The sequence below is a fragment of the Lynx canadensis genome, chromosome B4 (genome assembly GCF_007474595.2).
Source record: "Lynx canadensis isolate LIC74 chromosome B4, mLynCan4.pri.v2, whole genome shotgun sequence".
NCBI lineage: Eukaryota > Metazoa > Chordata > Mammalia > Carnivora > Felidae > Lynx > Lynx canadensis.
In genome coordinates, this window is record NC_044309.1 from 126962571 (window position 1) to 126981648 (window position 19078).

At 46.0% G+C, this 19078-nt stretch overlaps 1 protein-coding gene across 1 annotated transcript in view; it reads right to left on the reverse strand.

Moving 5' to 3' along the window:
• The window catches only part of SYN3 (synapsin III), a 420949-nt gene that overhangs the window by 51507 nt on the left and 350364 nt on the right, over window positions 1-19078 (reverse strand).

Here is a 19078-nt window from a genome sequence, read left to right on the forward strand (position 1 = left end):
AAAGACTGTGATGGGTGGCCCTAATTTATGTGCCAGTTCTCTGCTGGGGTTAAGATAAAATAAACGAAATCCCTCCTCTCCTAGTCTTCCTAAGAGCAGTGATCATAGATGGCTATGAGAAAATAATTTAATGTGTATTGAGTGTCTTCTAGAATCAAAACCCTCATGAAGGCAGGGACTTTTCATTTGTTCTCCACTGAGAGAACAGTGAGAGTGGCCAGAACACTGCTTGGCACATAGAAGGGGCTCAATCAATATTTATTCAGTAAATTAACAAAAAGTCAGGCCCCAGTCATGGTTTCTGCTCCAAGGTCTAGCCTAGAACACTGACAAGGTCTAGCCTAGAACATTTACTGTAGGACTGCAAGATGGCACAATGACAGAGAGCTGTGTTAGGTCTAGATCTGGCTCAAACGAGGGCAGGAGGGCAGGAGGGCAGGAGGGCAGAAGTCATCATGCTTGAGCAAGACAGAGAAGGCTTTAAAGAGGAGAAGTTGCTTTCGCCAAGCCTAGAAGCATGAGTCCCAAGGGGGAGAGATCTTAATGTATGATTTCAAATGCATGAAGTGCAAGTGGGTTTGGGAGGACTTCACTTAAGGAAGTGTCCCTCTGCCTGTCCCTGGGGTCATACTTGAGTCATTTCGGACAAAAAACTAGCCTCCTGGGCTTCCCATTCTTTTCTTTCCACCCTATTCTAGCTGCCCCTCCTGGGCTCCAGCCCAAGGCCTCAGGGTCTTGTGTGCCTGCCACTGTAGGTGTTATTTTGGGGTGATGGCATTCAAGGGGGCTCTACTCTACTCAGAAACACAACTATGTATGAGGGCTGGGAGTGGTGGTGTCCTGGAGCTGACTCATACTGTCTTATGAGAGGCAATTGTTAAATACAAATATTGTGAGCCAGTGATTAAACCATTGCTAGCTTGAAATTGTCCACAGTGGAAGTGTTTACACCCCAGAAATTGGCAGACACTACAAATTAGGGACCTCCCACCCGACCCCCTGAGACAATCAGTTTGCCAGCACGCTGGAAGACAGCTTATGCTGACCATCTTTCAGCGTCCCATGGAAGGATATGAAGTGTTGCAATCAACACTGGATTACTGTTTGGTTAAAGTAAAATATTCAAAAGTATGGTTTTTTTTATTTTATTTTTTTTTAATTTTTTTTTCAACGTTTATTTATTTTTGGGACAGAGAGAGACAGAGCATGAACGGGGGAGGGGCAGAGAGAGAGGGAGACACAGAATCGGAACCAGGCTCCAGGCTCTGAGCCATCAGCCCAGAGCCCGACGCGGGGCTCGAACCCACGGACCGCGAGATCGTGACCTGGCCGAAGTCGGACGCTTAACCGACTGCACTACCCAGGCGCCCCTCAAAAGTATGGTTTTAAAGCATGCAAAAAGCACACTCGGATGCTTCGTATACATTTACTTGGGCTGTCTGGGCAGTTGTTTTTTGTGGAGCCCTCAGAGTAAGACTTCTCTTTCCATCTTGGTCTATTTGGAACGTAACCTGAGATTGCAGAGCAAGCAGGTATGAGGCCGGTGATTTTCTCAAAACTGTGCTCTGTGAGGACACAAAGTATAAAGGTACTTTGGGTGCCGAGGCTGATACAGACTAAGTTCATCGAAAGACCTTCAGTGTTCTCCTGATCGATGTGGTGATAAATGTTTTAAATTAAAATTTATAGAATAAAATTATAGCTAATACAATACTACTTTTGTGTTTGTTATAATTTCAAGCTCTCCATAGGATTTCACCGGAAAGGAGAGTTCTGATGTCACCCAGTCAACTCATGTTACAGAAAAGGAAACTGAAGCCCCCAGAGGGACAGGTTCACTTCTGGTGGTGCAGCTCCCAGAAAGAAAAAGGAAGAGAGGAAAACCTGGAAGGGAGGGAAGGGATTTTCTGAGTTAGGGCTCTTGGATCCCCCATCCACCATCTTTCCTTTGTGACAAGGGAATGTGTCCCAATCTCAATATCTCGGCAGGGGACGACATCACCATCATGGTGGGTGCCAAAAACATCTGAAGTAAACCCATGTCTGCACCTACAAGGGCCAACATGCCTTGACCCTGCTGACCTCTCTGACCTCATCTCCTGACACCTGCCTCCTGCCTCTTTCAGTTCCTAGAACTTGCTGAACTCAATGCTGCCCCAGGATCTTTGCACTTGTTAGTCCCTCTGTCAGCAAAGCCCTTTTTGCAGTCATATCACTGGCACCTTCTCATTGTGTCTGTTCTGTTGTCACTTACTTGGAGAGGCCTCTTTTGATCATCTGACCAAAAGCAGCTCTTTCACTCCCTGGTCATACTCTATTACATCACCTTGGCTTGTGTTCTCCTTGCACTTATAGTCTCAAATGATCTTGTAGTTGTCTATAACATCTACAAAAATATGAAGCTCCAAGAGAGCAGAGACTTGTCTCTTAGATTCACTACCATATCCCTTGCTCCTTGCACATAGTAGGTGTTTGGGAACTATTATCTGAATGAATACGTGAACAAATGGATGGTCTCTGAACACTCTTTTGACCTAAGGGAGTGGTTTTCAAATTGGACACCACAGAGAAGTTTTGGGGGCCCCTTCTTTGGGGATGGGACCATACAAGGAGACTAGTTGGGTAGGACTCTAGATCTCATCCCTTCATCCTCATGGCCCCACATGGAAATAGTTTATATATTGAGTGTTTTCATCATTCATTGGACAGAAGGCTCAGAGGCCAAAGAGCAAGGCCAGGTCATCTGGGTAGAAGCTTGGGCTCCAGACCTTCAAACTTGATACTTAGGGGTTCATGAACAAGACAGGGGGGGGGGTGATATTGAGGGGTGCTAGCAGGAAGAGCAGGGCATGGCAGACATATCATCTGGGGGTCCCAGGTATGAGGACGGGGGTCTTTGGGAGAGTGGTGACCCGATTCTAAGTTAATTCTTCTAGCTGTCTCAGATCTTTGCCCCTGAGTCACAAACTAGTGATAGGCTTTTTGCTGAGGCCACAGCATTTTCCAACCACGACTTTAAACATAATGTTGGCTCCTGCCCTTCCCGAGAAAGCAACAGTCCTGCTCTTGGTGGCCTCATTAAGTGGGATTCTATTTTCACAGCACTCATTTCGAGAACATTCTTATTTGCTGTTCCAGGCTCTCAGAGAGATGCCCAAGGGGCTCTGCTGATAGAATGGCTCTGGGCATGACAGAGATGGGGAGATGCTGAAATGAATAGCAGCTTTGTTTATTTGGCGCTGGAGCAGGCGAGAGGAGCTATATTAAAAAAGTAAATAAAGTTCCCCTTCTCTCCACAAGAAAAAAACAGTCCGGCTGCATGGCCAGCCACACAATTTCCCTCACAGAACAGAACAAATGTGAGTAGATGGAGTTTAACTTTGGGAGAAGAAATTTAAAAAAAAAATGAAATAATTATGGGGTGGGCGTGGGATAGAGCTTGAAAATGAGTAAGATCAAGAAGCATCTGAGATGTCTAATTAAAGAGCCAAAAATAAAAAGCAGCAACAGACTGGGTATGGGTCTAGTGATATATATACACCCACTAAGGCATACACACACACACACACACACACACACACACACACACACACACAGAGGGTTCTAAAATACGACTGGCTCCCCTCTCCGCAGACTTGACCTGTGTTTCCTTCCTATGGGGGAGAGGAGATAGTAATAATTGGTAAGAGTGACGTTTTCTGAGCACTCAGTGTGTGCTCAGCTCAGTGTGGAGTGGAATGTGCGTACAATCACAGACAGCATCACCTTCCCACTGACTTAGCTTTTCTGGGCTTCAGTCTTCCCTCCTGCAAAACGAAGATAATCAGACTGCCCACCTCATGGAGCTGTCGTGATAATCACACAAGACATGCAAATAAAACACAGGGCCTGGCACTCATGAGGGCTCAATGAATGGTGTGAGGCCATTCTTACCCTTATTCTTTTCCATAGGTACCTCCAACTCAAAATGTTGAAAACTGAGCTCATCCTTCCCGAATTTGCATTTCAGTGGATGGAATCATCATATTCTCCATTATCCTCTCCGGCCCAGCATCCAGTCTCTCAGGACATTCTTCCAAATCTGCTTTCCCATTTCTCTTGCCTACATCCGTATTTCATGCCTCACTGCCTTGGTTCCCGCCTGGGTTCAGCCCCTAATTTCTTCTCTGCACCTGCTACAGTTTATTCCTAATGGATCCCAGGGGCACTGATCTCCCCCTCTTCACCCCCACTCCTCTCTGTTCTCACACTGCTGCCTTACAAATCCAAACATGCCCATTGTCTGCTTACAGCCCACCAGTGGTGCACGCTTTCAGCTGGAAGATAAAGTGCAAATTCTAGAGTGCAGCAGAAAGTACATCTAGGGTCTGGCCCTATCTCCTCCCCAGCCTCACCTACTCTTCCAGCCCAGAGCTCTGGAATACTGGCCTTTGCATTAGCATCACCTGGGATCAAAAATTGCCAGTGCCTGGGCCCTATGCCAGCCAATCATGGCAGAGTCTCTGGGAGTGGGCCCCAAGCAAGGGTATAATTTCAGAGCTTCCTGGGTGCTTCCAAGGCACTGTTAAGCCTGGCGACCACTGTCCCCACCATACCTGGCAGCTTGTGATGCTTTCCTGGGCATCACACCTTTGTGTGTGTGGGTCCTGCTGCCTGGAATGTGTGCGTTTCTCAGCCTTATCCACCTGCTGTATGTGTCCTTATTGTTTGAGACACAACATAGCTCCTGCCTCATGGAAGTTTTCCTGGTACCCCATGCAGGTGCTCCCACTCCCACTGACATTTCCCTCAATCACAACTTAATTATTCATCAGCTGGCTGTCATCTCTATCAGAAAGGGAGATTCCTGAAGGGGGTCCATGTTTATTTGTTGCCTCAGCACAGTGCCTACACATGCCTGGTTTTTAGGACAAATGAGTAGATCAATGAAATTTCCCCCTACATCATTGTTCAGTTTTATCTGGACTCCCTCCTTAGCACTTGGCTGGTATTTCTGCTGTAGGGTTTACTTCATTCAGCTTGGATTGTAGTCAGCTGTCTACATGACCTTCCACCACCTCTCCCCAACTCTCTGGACTTATTTCCTGTCACTTGTCACCTCAAGCACTCACTCCAGCCCCATTAGCCCTCTGCCCATTCTTGGACTACACAGAGGCCCTGCCTCAGGGCTTTTGTACGTGCTCTTCTCTCATACATCCACATAGCTCATTCTTTCCTTCCTCTACATGTCAACTCACAGAAAGGCTTCCCTAATAATACCACCATCATGCTCATCTTGTTTCTTTTGTCTTCAGAGTCCTTCTCATCACCTGATGTGTCTTAGTTTTGTTTCTTCTTTTATTGTCTGCCTCCCATCATAGGATGTAAGCTTCATGAGGACAGGGACTTTGGGATGTTCATTACTGCATCTCCAGTGTCCAGAATAGTCCTAGGCATGTAGAAAGCACTCAATAAATGTTTCTTGAATAAATGAATGAATAAACATGCTGAGCTTTCCAGTGACTGAGGGCTTGTCAAACTGTGGGTTGAAATGGGTTATGAATTTAATGGGTCACAAACAACATTTTAAAAAATGAAATGGGGCGCACCTGGGAGTCTCAATCAGTTGAGTGTCCAACTCCGGCTCAGGTCATGATCTCACAGTGTGTGAGTTTGAGCCCCACATTGGGCTCACTGCTGTCAGCACAGAGCCCGCTTTGGATACTCTGTCCCCTCTCTCTCTGCCCCTTCCCTGCTCACACTCTCTCTCAAAAAAAATTAAAAAATGAAATAGACTGGAACAATATGTATCAGAATGCCTTGCACATAGAGCAAGTTTTATTCTTTCAAATTTATTGCAATATATGTTTAATATCTGGGAATCAGTAGGCAAGACAAAATCTACTACTTATTATGTTTTGCTATACAAATTTTTGGAAAAGCATTGCATTAGACCAGGAATTGGCAAACATTTTCTATGAAGAGTACAATGGGAAATATTTTAGGCTTTGCAGACCATAAAAACTATTCAACTCTGATGTTGTAGTATGAAAGCAGCCATAGACAATATGTACACAAGTAGGCAGGGCTATGTTCCAATAAAACTTTATTGACAAGACCAGGTCAGGGGTTGGGTTTGGCTTGTGGGTGGTAGTTTGCCAAGCCCTGCATTAGACTGTAGTCTAGTGTGAGCCTATGTGTTTTGTGTATAAATTCCCTACATTCAGAAGCCAAGTCTTTTTCATCTTGGGTCTTTTTTTTTTTTTTAAGTTTATTCATTTCATTTTGAGAAAGAAAGAGAGAGAGCAGGGGAGGAGGAGAGAGAGGGAGAGAGAGAGAATCCCAAGCAGGCTCTGCACCATCAGCACGAAGTCCGATGTGGGGCTTGAACTCACAAGCCGTGAGTTCATGACCGAAGCCAAAACCAAGAGTCAGACACTTAACCGACTGAGCTAACCAAGTGCCCCACACCCCAGGGTCTTTTTAAAAAATTTATTTGTTTTAAGATTTTTATTTATTTTATTAAAAAAATTTAATCCCAGTGTAGTTAACATACAAGGTTATTTTAGTTTCATCTCTGGATCTTAACCAAGAGTCGTCCATCCCAGAATCTAGCCCACTCTTTGCACATAACACACGTTCGTAAATATTTGCCAGAATATTCAATAAACATTTATGGAGTCCCCAACTCAGAATGGCTGAGTACCAAATCCATTAGCATTTGTTGAATGAATACAAGAGCCCTTGGCCTCAAGTTTTTGAAAGCCTCTGCCCCTCCTCCAATCCTTCTGAAGGCTGAGACCCAGGGCCCAAAGGATGTCCTCGCCCCAGCTGGCTTGGGTCATGTGTTGCCAGGGGTCAGAAGGAGTGGTGGGAAGTGATGAGAACAAGTGATGGGCTGTTTAGGCAACTGCCTAATTATTCTGCTTATCAGTTGGCTGGTCCCTTTCCTTTACTCTTCCCCGTAATAAATCAAAACTCCTTCTGTTGTTCTCGAGTTCCCAGGTCACTGATTCTTTGGCCTGCATGTTTATAAAGTAACAGTGTGACCGTGAGATTGAGTGGAAGGGAAGGGAGGCAACTGACAAGTGTCAGCTCTGAAGGGCACACCTCAGCTTCCCAGGCTCTCGTGCATTGCACAGGGTGAAGGCAGGGACTTGCCGCTGTCCAGGGCTTCGGCCTCGGCCGGGAGGGGAGGTGGAGTCCGTGGGTGCAGTGGGTGCACCTGGCAAGTTTATAATCCAGCAGGGGAAGCTGATTTGGTTCAGATTTTAAGAGGACCCGGAACAGGAGCCTGCAAACCACAGCCTGAGGGCTACTGCCAATTTTTTGTGCGGCCCCCGAATATAGGACAGTTTTTAAGTGGTTGGGGAAAAAAATCAAAAGAAGAATGATATTCTATGACACGTGAAAATGACATAAAATTGAAATTTCAGTGTCCATAAATAAAGTTGGATTGGAGCACGGCCATGCTCATTCATTTCCGTATTGTTTAGGGCCGGTTTCGTACTACAAGCGCAGAGGGGAGTAGTCACAACGGACCATATGGCCTGAAAGCCTAAAATATTTACCATCTGGCTCTGTATGGAAAAAGTTTGCTGAGCCCTGACTAGCTTGACTAGTTGACACAGACTAGCAGTACTGGTATCACCTGGGAGCTTGTTAGACTCCCGGACGGGCCCCACCCAAGCCTAGTGAATCAGAATCTGCATTTTAGTAAGGTCCCTAAGTGATCTGTAAGCAGCTGGAAATGTAGGAAGCATTTAGGTGCTAGTGGAAGTGAATCGATATCTTAAGTATCTATGCATATTTTTTTTTCTTGAGAGAGAGAGAAAGAGAGAGAGAAAGTGCAAGTGAGGGAGAGGGGGAGAGAGAATATTAAGTGGGCTCTCTGCCCAGCACAGAGCCTGATGCAGAGCCTGACTCAGAGCCCGACATAGGACTCGATCTCACAACTGTGAGATCATGACCTGAGCTGAAATCAAGAGTCAGATGCTTAACAGACTGAGCCACCCAGGCGCCCCAAGTATCTACAAATTTTTACAAGTGCTTTATCTCAAGCAGTCAGCAGGGGAATCCCTCACCCACTAGGGAGATATATATTAAGGTCATTTTACAGAAAAGAAATCAAAGACTCCAAGTGAAGTGTTCAACCAAAGTTATATACCTAGGCTGAACTGGGATGAACTTCTGGGTCCACTGCATAACCTGTGGCCTTAACTATTAGGCTCCATGGCCCCCAGTGAAGAGAGGGCAAGAGCCCACTCACCATCGGAAGTTGGAGGCACCCAACTGGTGCCCCACGGTGTTCAGTGGCCAACTGATAAGTTTTATTTGGCCTACATGGTGTTTCAAATATTTGAAAATTACTTGCCAATATTTTAAAATCAAAGGAATTCATATCAGAGACCCAGAGAATTAGAATCAGATGATCAGGTTGCCCTGGCTGCATGGTATCTCAGGGCTTTCCCGCTGGGGCTGAATTGTGATTGCTCATGCAGGTTGGCCTGGCCTTTCTGGGTCATTACAGTCCCCAGCTGGGCTCTTGACTCATTCTGGTGACTGCCAGTGGGCATCAGAGTTTGCATCCTCTGGGTATACAGAGCTGCACTGACCACTGAGCATCTTGTTAAAATGCTGCATCTGATTCAGCAGGTCTGAGGACAGGCCTGTGTTCTGTTTTTAAGGGGCTCCCAAGAGATGCTGAAGCTGCCAGTCCTTCCAGAGAGTCCACTGTGAGTAGCTGGGCTGTTGAGGAGCTCAGGCCTGACTTCAGGGCTACACTCACTTGGCCTATCAGCCAGAGCATCTGGACAGGTGCTCTCGCTTCTGCTCCCTTGTCCCTTAGGGTGGCAGGAACCCCTCGGCCCTTTTCCTCAGTTGCCAGCAGCCTCTGCTCTTGACTCCACTGATTCCTCTAACGACAATCATTTCCTACAAGTATCACGACATGAAAAGGCATGAAGAGCATTCACAGTCCCACCACGCTGCCTCCTTAGTAGCATCTTCTGGCCTTGATCCTGGAATATGGGGTGTTGGTGTGAAGGTTTCTTGGAACTGGAGGCCAGGAGTTGAGGTAAGAGGATACGGTCTGCCAATAGCATCTCATTTGTCTGCAGGCTGTCAGAGACTGCTGAAAATTGTGTTTAAGATGCCTGCTCACTCTGCCCCAAACACACACACACACACACACACACACACACACACACACAGGTGCACACTCCAAAATGTACTAAGCTCACTGTTTACACCCTTCGCTTGCTTTCCCTCACAAACAGCCCTGCTATTGCCACCTGTCAGCAGCAATGCCGGCTGCCCCTAAACGGACCTACTTCCAAGAAGGCAGAGGTGTGGCTGGTTTCACCTCCAGGAAGCTGGGTGGGAGACTGCCCTGTGCCACAGCTTCAGGGAGGTAGGCAGCCTCCGCTTGCCTCAAGACATTGCTTGTCTTGCCTGCGATAGTAAGAATAGGTTGCACCTGCACATTTTGGCTGAGGGAGGCCTCAGTGGATGCGTAGGCTGTTCTCCCAGTGGAACTGTCTGGAGGCAGTGTCCTCTTGGCCTGGGTGCCAGGAACAGTGGAAAGAATATGCAGCCTTCGCAGCATGCTGGGTGCGACCTTGTGCAAACAATTTTGCCTCCTTGATCTCTGCTTGTCTCATCTGAAAAATGGGTATCATGGTAGCATTATCCACCTCAAAGGACTGCTGGAGCCTGAACAGGCCTCCATTGTGGATGTATTTTATAAATTGTATGTGACCGTCTGATGCTGGGGGAAAAGTAAGGAGCAAGTAATCAGACTGTGGTAAATTATACAGAGCATTCCCCACCTCAACAGGCAGCATGTGCGCCCTCCTCTTTCTGAGGGGCTCCTCAGGTGATGACTTCTCTGATCTTTGTTACATACAATATCAAGATGGGTCAATGGACAATGGTCAATGGACCAGGAAAACAGAGAAGAGAAAAAAAAAGAAATCTTACTGCTTCTCAATGTTTGCCAGTCCAAAAATATTCTGCTTTTTCATGGAGGAGTTGTATGGTGAGTGCATACGAGAACAGATAATTGATTCTTTCCAGATGAATCTGTTCCTGGGCCTTTGTCCCTCTTGACAAAATGGGTCTTGTAGGTGGTAGGGGTGCACGCTGTCTTTAAAACACAGTCCTGGTAACAGTAATAGTTTTCTTTTTCTCCTTCTCATTGTCTTGCATCAGTGTCCTTGGTCTTGGCTTTGGGCCTGGGGTGAGATCAGTCCACCAGACAAGAGCAGTTCATATGAAAAGGTCAGTGCTGGTCTCCAAGGTACTGACATGTTTTTTGGGTGGAGCCCTGTGAAATTCTTTATAAATCAACTCTCCAATTAAGTTGGCGGGTCGCCTTATCAAAGGGAAGAGATGATTCCACCAGCGTGTTCCCAACTGTCCCAGGCAGCCTGGAGGAAAGGGCTGAAGGGCCTGCTGACCTTGATTCGAATCCTGCTTTCACCACTTAACAGTGACCTTGGGCAAAACAACTCTTGGAAACTCTGCAAAGCTGGGATCAGAAATACTTCTCAGGGTGCCTCTGGGGATCAGAGGAGATGTTAAAGGCACATAACTTGGCTCAGGGGCACTTGGAATTGTTAATACCCCCTCTCTCGTCCTTGTCCATCCTCACGCCTAGTCAGTTATGAGTGATCCCAGAGAAATCGCATAATCTGATCAAGGTCACAATGCTGGCAAATGGCAGAGTCAAGATGAGAACCCAAGGGAGTCCAAGTTCAAAGCCCATACACTCCCTTGCGTACCTTCCCATCTCATGTTTATATGAGGCTTCTTACTTTTTAATGCTTTTACTCACTAGCTCTTCCAAGTGATGGGGTGAGGAAAATCAGGACTATTTCACGTATTTGACACAGCACTTATGTGTTTCAACAACTTGCCCAGGTGGATGCTGCTGGCCTCAGAAATGCGGGCTGACTGGAGGACCCAGGCCAACCAAGAGCAATTCAGGGATGTGGGAATTGGCAGGGGAAATGCCACCAGTAGAGATCTAAGCCTTAAGCCCTCATGAGAAAAATGAGTTGATAACCCAGGTGACTTTGCCTTCAACATGACAAACGTCAGGGTAGACAGAGTCATAAAATGGCTGTTTTAGTTTGCTTCTGTTTGTGCTCAGAATCTTGGCATTTTGGCATCCAAAAGAAGAAAGAGACCTTTAGGACTCTACAGAATATATACGTATGTGTGTGTGATACACACACGTATGTACAAACACTATGTGCGCACACACACACACACACACACACGGGCACGCAGAGTTGAACCTCATTATTTGTGGTAGTTATGTTCTATAACATTGCAGCAAATACTGATTTAGTGAATACTGAACTATCGCTCCTAGGGGACATACAGGGTTCCTGAAAGCCTCTGGTCACAAGCCTTTTCATCAACTGATCAATACATAGCCTTGTTTTATGTGTGTTTCTGTTTAAAACCATCTTATTTAACATATATTGTGGATTTATTAACACTGAGCTAGTAGCCAACAGCATTATAACTCGTGCCTGAACAAAACTTACCTAACACATACTTTTTCTTTTCCCCCAATAAGAATCATCACAGCTTTCTTGAACTTAGGACTTCTTGCACTAGACAGCACTTCAGCCCTACACTTGTGTGTGTGTGTGTGGGGGGGGGGTATTTTAAACAATGAAATCACTATGAAAAAGTGTAAGAATGTATAAGCGTGGCTCCAAATAGATGGAGAAGAGGACATTTGTGTACAGTACCAGAACTGAAATAAGGCAGAGTGTTGCCTTGTTTGAGCTCATTATTTGCTGCTCTGCACATGTCTGTGAATGACCATGAAAGTGCCATGATAACTGATTTTGGGATTACAAATAAATTTTAGTGAGTGGGTGAATTTGTACACATGGAATGCATGAATAATGAGAATGGCGGTATATATTGTGCTTGTCGAGAGGACAACCTCATGCCAGAGGCTGTGAGAAGGAGCTCAGTGCTTGAGATTTTTATTCATGTGTAAAGGACTGACAGACCCTCTGCTAAGGGCCCATTTTGCTCAAGAGAAGCAGAGAATAAATGAAGCCAGTGGCTGTCTCAAGGGAGTGGCAGGGTAGGTAAGAGAGGACATGGGGGAGGTGGGAGTTGACAGAGAGGACAGTGCAGTGGGTGAGGGTCCCTCCCTGTCCCCCTTCATAGTCGGGCAGGGACCTTGAACACTCCTTCCCTGGAACACCTTGCTGGCTGGCTCCCTTCCCCTGCTCACACCCACTTTGGCTTCTCCTGAGCTCTCTGGCAGTCTCCCAGGTGCTGGGGAACCTTCTGGTTTCTTAACTGTTCCCCTGGGTTCCATTTGTCCATTTGCTCATTTTCTAGCCTCCTTCTCCGGACAGTGTTATTGGCCCACTACTCCTACTTGAAAAGTGGATGGTACTGGGGGAAGCTTACTGAGTGAGTCAGCCCAAGAGATGATACCAGAGTCCTGGTTGTTCAGAGCTGCAGACAGTAGCAGCCGTAGCCAAGAGGGGTGTGCAAGCCGCCTGGCTTCTGGGAGCCTCAAGTTTAGGAGCTGCCACCTCGATCCTCCAGACCAGATAGATGCAGGGACACCTCAACCCTGTCACTCCCCACTCCAGAATGAGAAGGACAGCAAACTCTGTATACACTGGGGAAGTGTTAGAATATCTGGGCTTATTAGCCTATGACCTTGTCAATGTCCTTCACCTCTGTGAACTCAGGTGCTAGAACCAGACTGGGCTTGTACCCCAACTCCACCACTTACTTCCCATGCCTCAGTTTCCTCATCTGTAAAGTGGGGATACCAACTGTACCTACCTCATAGGGTAGTTTTAAAGACTACGGTCAATAAGTGAATATATAAGAAGCACTTAGAACAGTGCCTGCACAGAGTAAATTCTATAAAGCATTAGCTTTTATCATTACTGTGGTTATTAGGTTACTGTTGTTATTACTGTTCTTATCTCTAAAGATAAGGAACAGGCTCAAAGAATCTCAAAGGTCTTTCTTTCCCCTTCCTGTTCTGTTCTTGGGGATGCTCTCTCACTGTGTGGCCTTGAGCAAGAGGCTTCTCCTCTTTGGGGCCCCACATTTGTATCTTCTGGATGAGGTGTCAGGACTCAAGCCGTGGGAGTCTGTGACTTTATGAAATGAGGGTAAGGCAAGTCCCAGGGTGGAGTTAGCTTGTCAGTTTGGCCTCTCCAGGGGATGTTGCCGAGATAAGCAGTTAAGTAATCAGAATAACAGTTTATATTTGTAGTGGGTTTTAAAAGTTCCTATCGCCTGAGTGTTTATCAGGCACCCTCCCAAGGCTTGATTGGTTTATTTTATCCTCATTATAACTCCAGGAGGGCGATATTGTCCCTATACTGGAGATGGAAAAATTGAGGTACAGAGATATTGAACACATCCCCAAGGACACACAGTTAGGAAACGGTAAATCTCGACCCAAACCCAAAACCCTGATTCCAGATTCTATAAACTTTACCCCCACATTATACTGGCAGTTGGCCTTGAAGTTGACTTCTAATCCTCTGACAGTAACCACCGATTCTCATCATTGGAAGGTATGTAGGAATCATCTCAAGGTGTTTTAACCTTTGGAAGGGTGAGAAGCTGAAAGAAACTATGGACCCCTTCCCACCTAGAAAGTTCGTACCATATCTGCACACAAACATATACACAGATCTGACTCAATTTCAGGGGTTTCAAACATCTCACATGATGTTTAAATTCTCTTGGAACTTCCCAGTAAGTATTCATCCTTGCTCCGACTCTGCATTGATGGGGACCTCTTACCTAAAGGACCGTCCATTTCATTAATGTTCACAAAGCTGTGTCATCGACACAGTTGACATTTGTTTGTTTCCTCCTAACTTTGATCCCAGTTTCGAATTGGTCCCATCCATCTTCCCATGGCAATTCTCCACATTTCTGAAGATGCTGGCGACACTGTCTCTAGTGCTTCCAGGCTAGATGCCCCTTGCCTTCACCGCTGAGTGCATTTCCTCCCAGGACACACTCATTCGTCAGCGGCTCTCTCAAACATCCAGAATGGATGTACAGCCCAGAACCCAATACAATCTTCTGGCCATGGACTGACCAGGGCAGTGCAGGACTCTCCCTTTGTTCTGGGTATCAGGTCTCCATTAATAGGTCCTAAGAGTGGATTACAATGTTTAAACCTTACTTTACTTTGAAATACACCACATATACACAGAACAAAAGCAACAGTTCAACGAGCTATCACAAAGCACACATCCACATAACCATCACTCAAGTCAAGGCCCTGAAGTTTGCCCACTCTTGCCTCATCCCCAATACCACTCATTCGTCCTCCACAAAGGTAACTTCTACTCTTTTATGATAATAATTTTCTTAAAAAATTTAAAATCTAAATATGTGCCCCATTTAACACTACAGTTTAGTTTCCCTGGTTTTTGAATTTTATATAAATGGAAGGATGTAAATAGTCATTCTTTTGTACCTGACTTATTTCACTCAATGAAATAAGCATGTGAGATATATGCGTGCTGTTATATATAGTTGTAGTTCATTCATTCTCATTGCTGGTAGCTTTCTATTTGTCTGAATATACTTTAATTTATTTATCTAATCTATTATGAATGGATGCATGGGCTGTGCCCGGGTTTTGGCAATTATGAACAAGCTGTTGTAAACACTGGTGTATACATGCATGCATTTAAGCTGGCTATCCCTAAAAGAAGAACTTTTACGTAACTTCTCAGTGAGTGATATCAACCCGTACTCCAAAGCAGTTGTACAGATTCACCCTTTCAGTAGCTGTGTGTGTATATGCTCCAATTCTCCCATGTCCTTGCCAACACTTAGCATTATTAATCTTTTTAACTTTAGCTATTCTGGTGGTCATTCAATGGCATCTTACTGCGGTTTTAGTTTGCATTTCCCTAATGACTAATGAGGGTGAGCCCGTTTTCATCTATTTATTGTCCATTTATGGATTAGAGGCTTTGGCAACTCCTTACTGATCTGACTCATACCGAAATTACAGCCAAATGAACTAGAGTCCCTGACAGATGATGCTGGTTACTCTTACCTCCTTTATTGACTTCATTTGGATTTTGGGTCCCCAGAGCAGGTCTGAACATTCTTTTTTTTTTTTTTTTTAAATTTTTAATGTTTAAGTAATCTCTACACCCAACATGGGGCTCGAACTCATGATCCTGAGATGAAGAGTTATATGCTTTACTGACTGAACCAGCCAGACACCCCTAAACATTCTTTTTTTTAATTTTTTTTTAAAATTTTTTTTCAACGTTTTTTATTTATTTTTGGGACAGAGAGAGACAGAGCATGAACGGGGGAGGGGCAGAGAGAGAGGGAGACACAGAATCGGAAACAGGCTCCAGGCTCCGAGCCATCGGCCCAGAGCCTGACGCGGGGCTCGAACTCACGGACCGCGAGATCGTGACCTGGCTGAAGTCGGACGCTTAACCGACTGCGCCACCCAGGCGCCCTACCCCTAAACATTCTTAATACTCATGACAGCTACAATTTATTGAGTCCCACTGTGTTCCAAGGCACTGAGCTGTGTGCTTGACATGCATAACATCTCCTAATCCTCACAACCAGTTTATAAGGTTGCTACTGTTATTATCTTCATTATACATATGAAGAAACTAAGGTGGGGGAGGCTAAGTAACCTACCTAAGGTCTCATAACAAGGTGTGTAACCTAGATTCACATCAATACCCTTAGCCACTATAACACGTGGCCTCCCAAACATGGAAACGTTTGGCTACGTTAAAAAATAACTTAAAAAAAATGCTGAAAGACTGAATAATAAAACGGGCATGGAACTGTCAAATGGAGAAGAATAATTGCAAAGTATGAGAAAGATTAAGGTACTGAGTAAGTAAAGAGTTCTTACAAATTAACAAAAGGACACAATACAAAAAATGGTCAAAGGTTTCTGGGGTCAAGTACGTCTGGGAAATTCAGCACGCCTTTCATGTTCTTTTACCACAACAATGTATATAAGCAAATTTATGACTCTTAAGTTCCACACTAAAAACTTACTTTAACACAGCATTTTCCAAGCCTATTTGACCAAAATAGGCTTTAACATCTGAATAATTATAATTCTCTGGAACAGACTTTGAAGCATGTTGAACTCTGTAATAACCACTGCTTCCTCTGGTTTCTGGACTGGTAAAGCTTTCAACAAAGGAAATGAAATTAGTTTTGTCCAGGGTTTCTCAACCTTGACACTATTGACATTTTGGGTTGTGTAATTCTTTGTTGTGGGCTTGTCTTAGGCGTTGTGGGATGTTCAGCAGCATCCCTGGTCTCTACTCAGTAGATGCCAGATGACAGTAGTACCATCCCCCCCCCCCCCCGCCCCTGCTCCCAGTTGTGACAACCAAAAGTGCCCCTTGGGAGCCAGGATTCCCCTCCCCCATAAGAACCACTGGTCTGGCCTGATTTCTAAAGAATTCAGGGTGCTCCCCATGATTACCTCCTACCTGAGTGCTCCCCAGACTGCATAGCATTTCACTACCTGTTGATTTCTGTGCCTTGTGACAGCCTCTATTCTTTGTAAGAGAGTACCAGTCCATCTCTTGTCTTGTTTGTTAGAACTCCCTATACTTCCGTGCACAGCAAACCACGTACAGTTCCCCAGGCAGGGGACTTCTTTCCACCTTTCCATCCTCTAGGTGGAATTAAGCTCTCTTCTTCAATCTCCATACTCACTGCACACCCTTCTATCAGACTCGCAACACACATTTTACCTATTGAGGTGCCTGTCTCCCCAGTTCCTTGACAGCAGAAACTAGGTCCTGTCCATCTTCTGACTCTCAGCACTGAGGAGGTGCTAATCAATATATATGATCAAAGGAGCAAAATATAATTGAAGATGGGTCAGTGGGGACCTAGGTGGATTTCCAACAACACTGAGTCCATTGGTAACCTCTTTACCAGTTTCCTCTTAGGAACGTTCTCCTTGCTGGTCTCCAGGAAGACAATCTTCTTCCTTGAGAGAAGTCAAACTACCACAGAAGGTACCAATTTTGTGTTTCTCCCTCTCAGACATGAATATGACATCATCTGCTCAGTCGGCATGTCCAGGCCTTTCCCGATAGTTTTCTCATTCCAAACTGAAGGAGAAAAGCCCTTTTCCCTTGATGTCAGCACTTCTGCAAACCCTGGTTTATTCTAGCTGGTGGCACTTTTTATCCTTGGATATGTATGCATCTTCCTTTCCATGTTTTGGGAATCCCTTTGGGCCTGAGTTTCTCAGAGCACCCCTTCCCCCAAGCATTGAATCAGTGTCTTTAAGTATTTCCTGTCTGGGATTATTTGAAGTCTTAGAAACAAAATTTAATTCTTGGGAAGTCTCTAACTCTACCAGAATTGTCCAAGATGGTGGCAGTGGGCAGAAAGAAAGGGACGGGTTTGAGAAACTTTAACAATGGCAAATGACAAGACTTGACAACCGTTTGGAAATGGAGGAGGGAGATGACTCCAAGATTTCTGTTCTGAGACAACAGAGGGGCTGGCAATTCCTGCTGCAGAGACGGCCCCAGGAGGAAGAGGAGGAGGAGGAAGAGGGGAAAGACCAGGACAGGGAGCACACTGCCGGGACAGTTAGAGCCTGAGGTTTCCACGGGAGACAAGGTGGGGATGGAGTGGAGGGAACTGGATATAAGAGCTTGGGCTCTGGCTGGGAAATGGGATGGAGGACTTGGCATACAGGTGGCCGCAGAAGCTGAGAGAGCAGACGAGCGCTTAGATCGCGTGTGCTGCGGGCACAGACACATGAAAGATAGTGCAGCAAGAAAACGACATGAAGGAGACTGTGAGGGGTAGTTGGAGATAGAGGGGCATGGGTCAGAGGCCAATGGAGAAGGAGTTTTGGGACAGAAGGGGTGGCCAGCAGCTTTAAGTGATACAGGGAGGTCAGCTCTTATATGGACAGAACAGTGCCCGCTGACTCAGCAGCAGAGGGTCACTGAGCATTATGGTGAGGGCAGTCTCAGTGGAGTGGAGGGGCTCTAGCCAGTGGCAGGGGTGCAGGAGGGATCGGGAGGAGGGCAGGTGTCTAAAGAGGGAGTCACTCATCTATCCACTTGCCCAAAAAGCTGAGGGGCCACTGGGCACCAGGGGCCATGTTGGGCCCTGGGAGATGGTAGTGGACACATAGGCAATATCCCTGCGCTCATGGTGTGTATTTTCAGGAAGATGTAGTATTTTATTTTATTTAAAAATATGTAAAAAATTGTTTTTTACATTTTATTAATTTTTGAGAGAGAGAGAGAGAGAGACAGAGCACAAGTAGGGGAGGGGCAGAGAGAGAGGGAGACACAGAATCCGAAGCAGGCTCCAGGCTCCGAGCTGTCAGCACAGAGCCCGACGCGGGGCCCTAACCCACGAACTGTGAGATCATGACCTGAGCCGATGTCAGTTGCTTAACCGACTGAGCCACCCAGGCGCCCTGGAAGATGTAGTATTTTAGAAGGAGGACTCATTTTAAGGATGGTTGTTAGGATCATTGCCATTTGACAGAGAAGGGCCAAGAGAGGTCAGATGGCAACTGGTACAAGTTCACACCAATGTCAGAGCCGTGGGTCAGGCCCTGACCCATCTGGCCCTTCGCACTCTTTGCTGCCTGAAGGAGGTGGACTTTAGGTGGGAACAGATGGCACAGAAGACATAATAGGGTGGAAAAGAACAAAGGTACCAGGTGCAGGATTATTGATGGCTGGGCCGGGCCCACCCAGATCAAGATTTGTATTTATTTGAGCCAGAGGCTTGAGAGGTGGCCTGTGGTAGCCCCCACACTTCCCCACATTCCCACCCCTCTTATTTAGGAGAACATCTCCCTTTCCTGTGGGAACCCTGATCCACACAGTTCAAGTGGGGCTGCAAACATCTCCGCATGCACTTGTTAGGCTCAGGAACCCAGGCAAAGCTGACCAGTGTCCCTCCATGGGATTTATACAGAGACGCTGGAAAGAGACAAGGTCCTTTTTCCTCTGGGACAGTGAGCTTGGGGACCAGGGTAGGCCGCCCACAGCCACCTTCACTACCTGAAGTA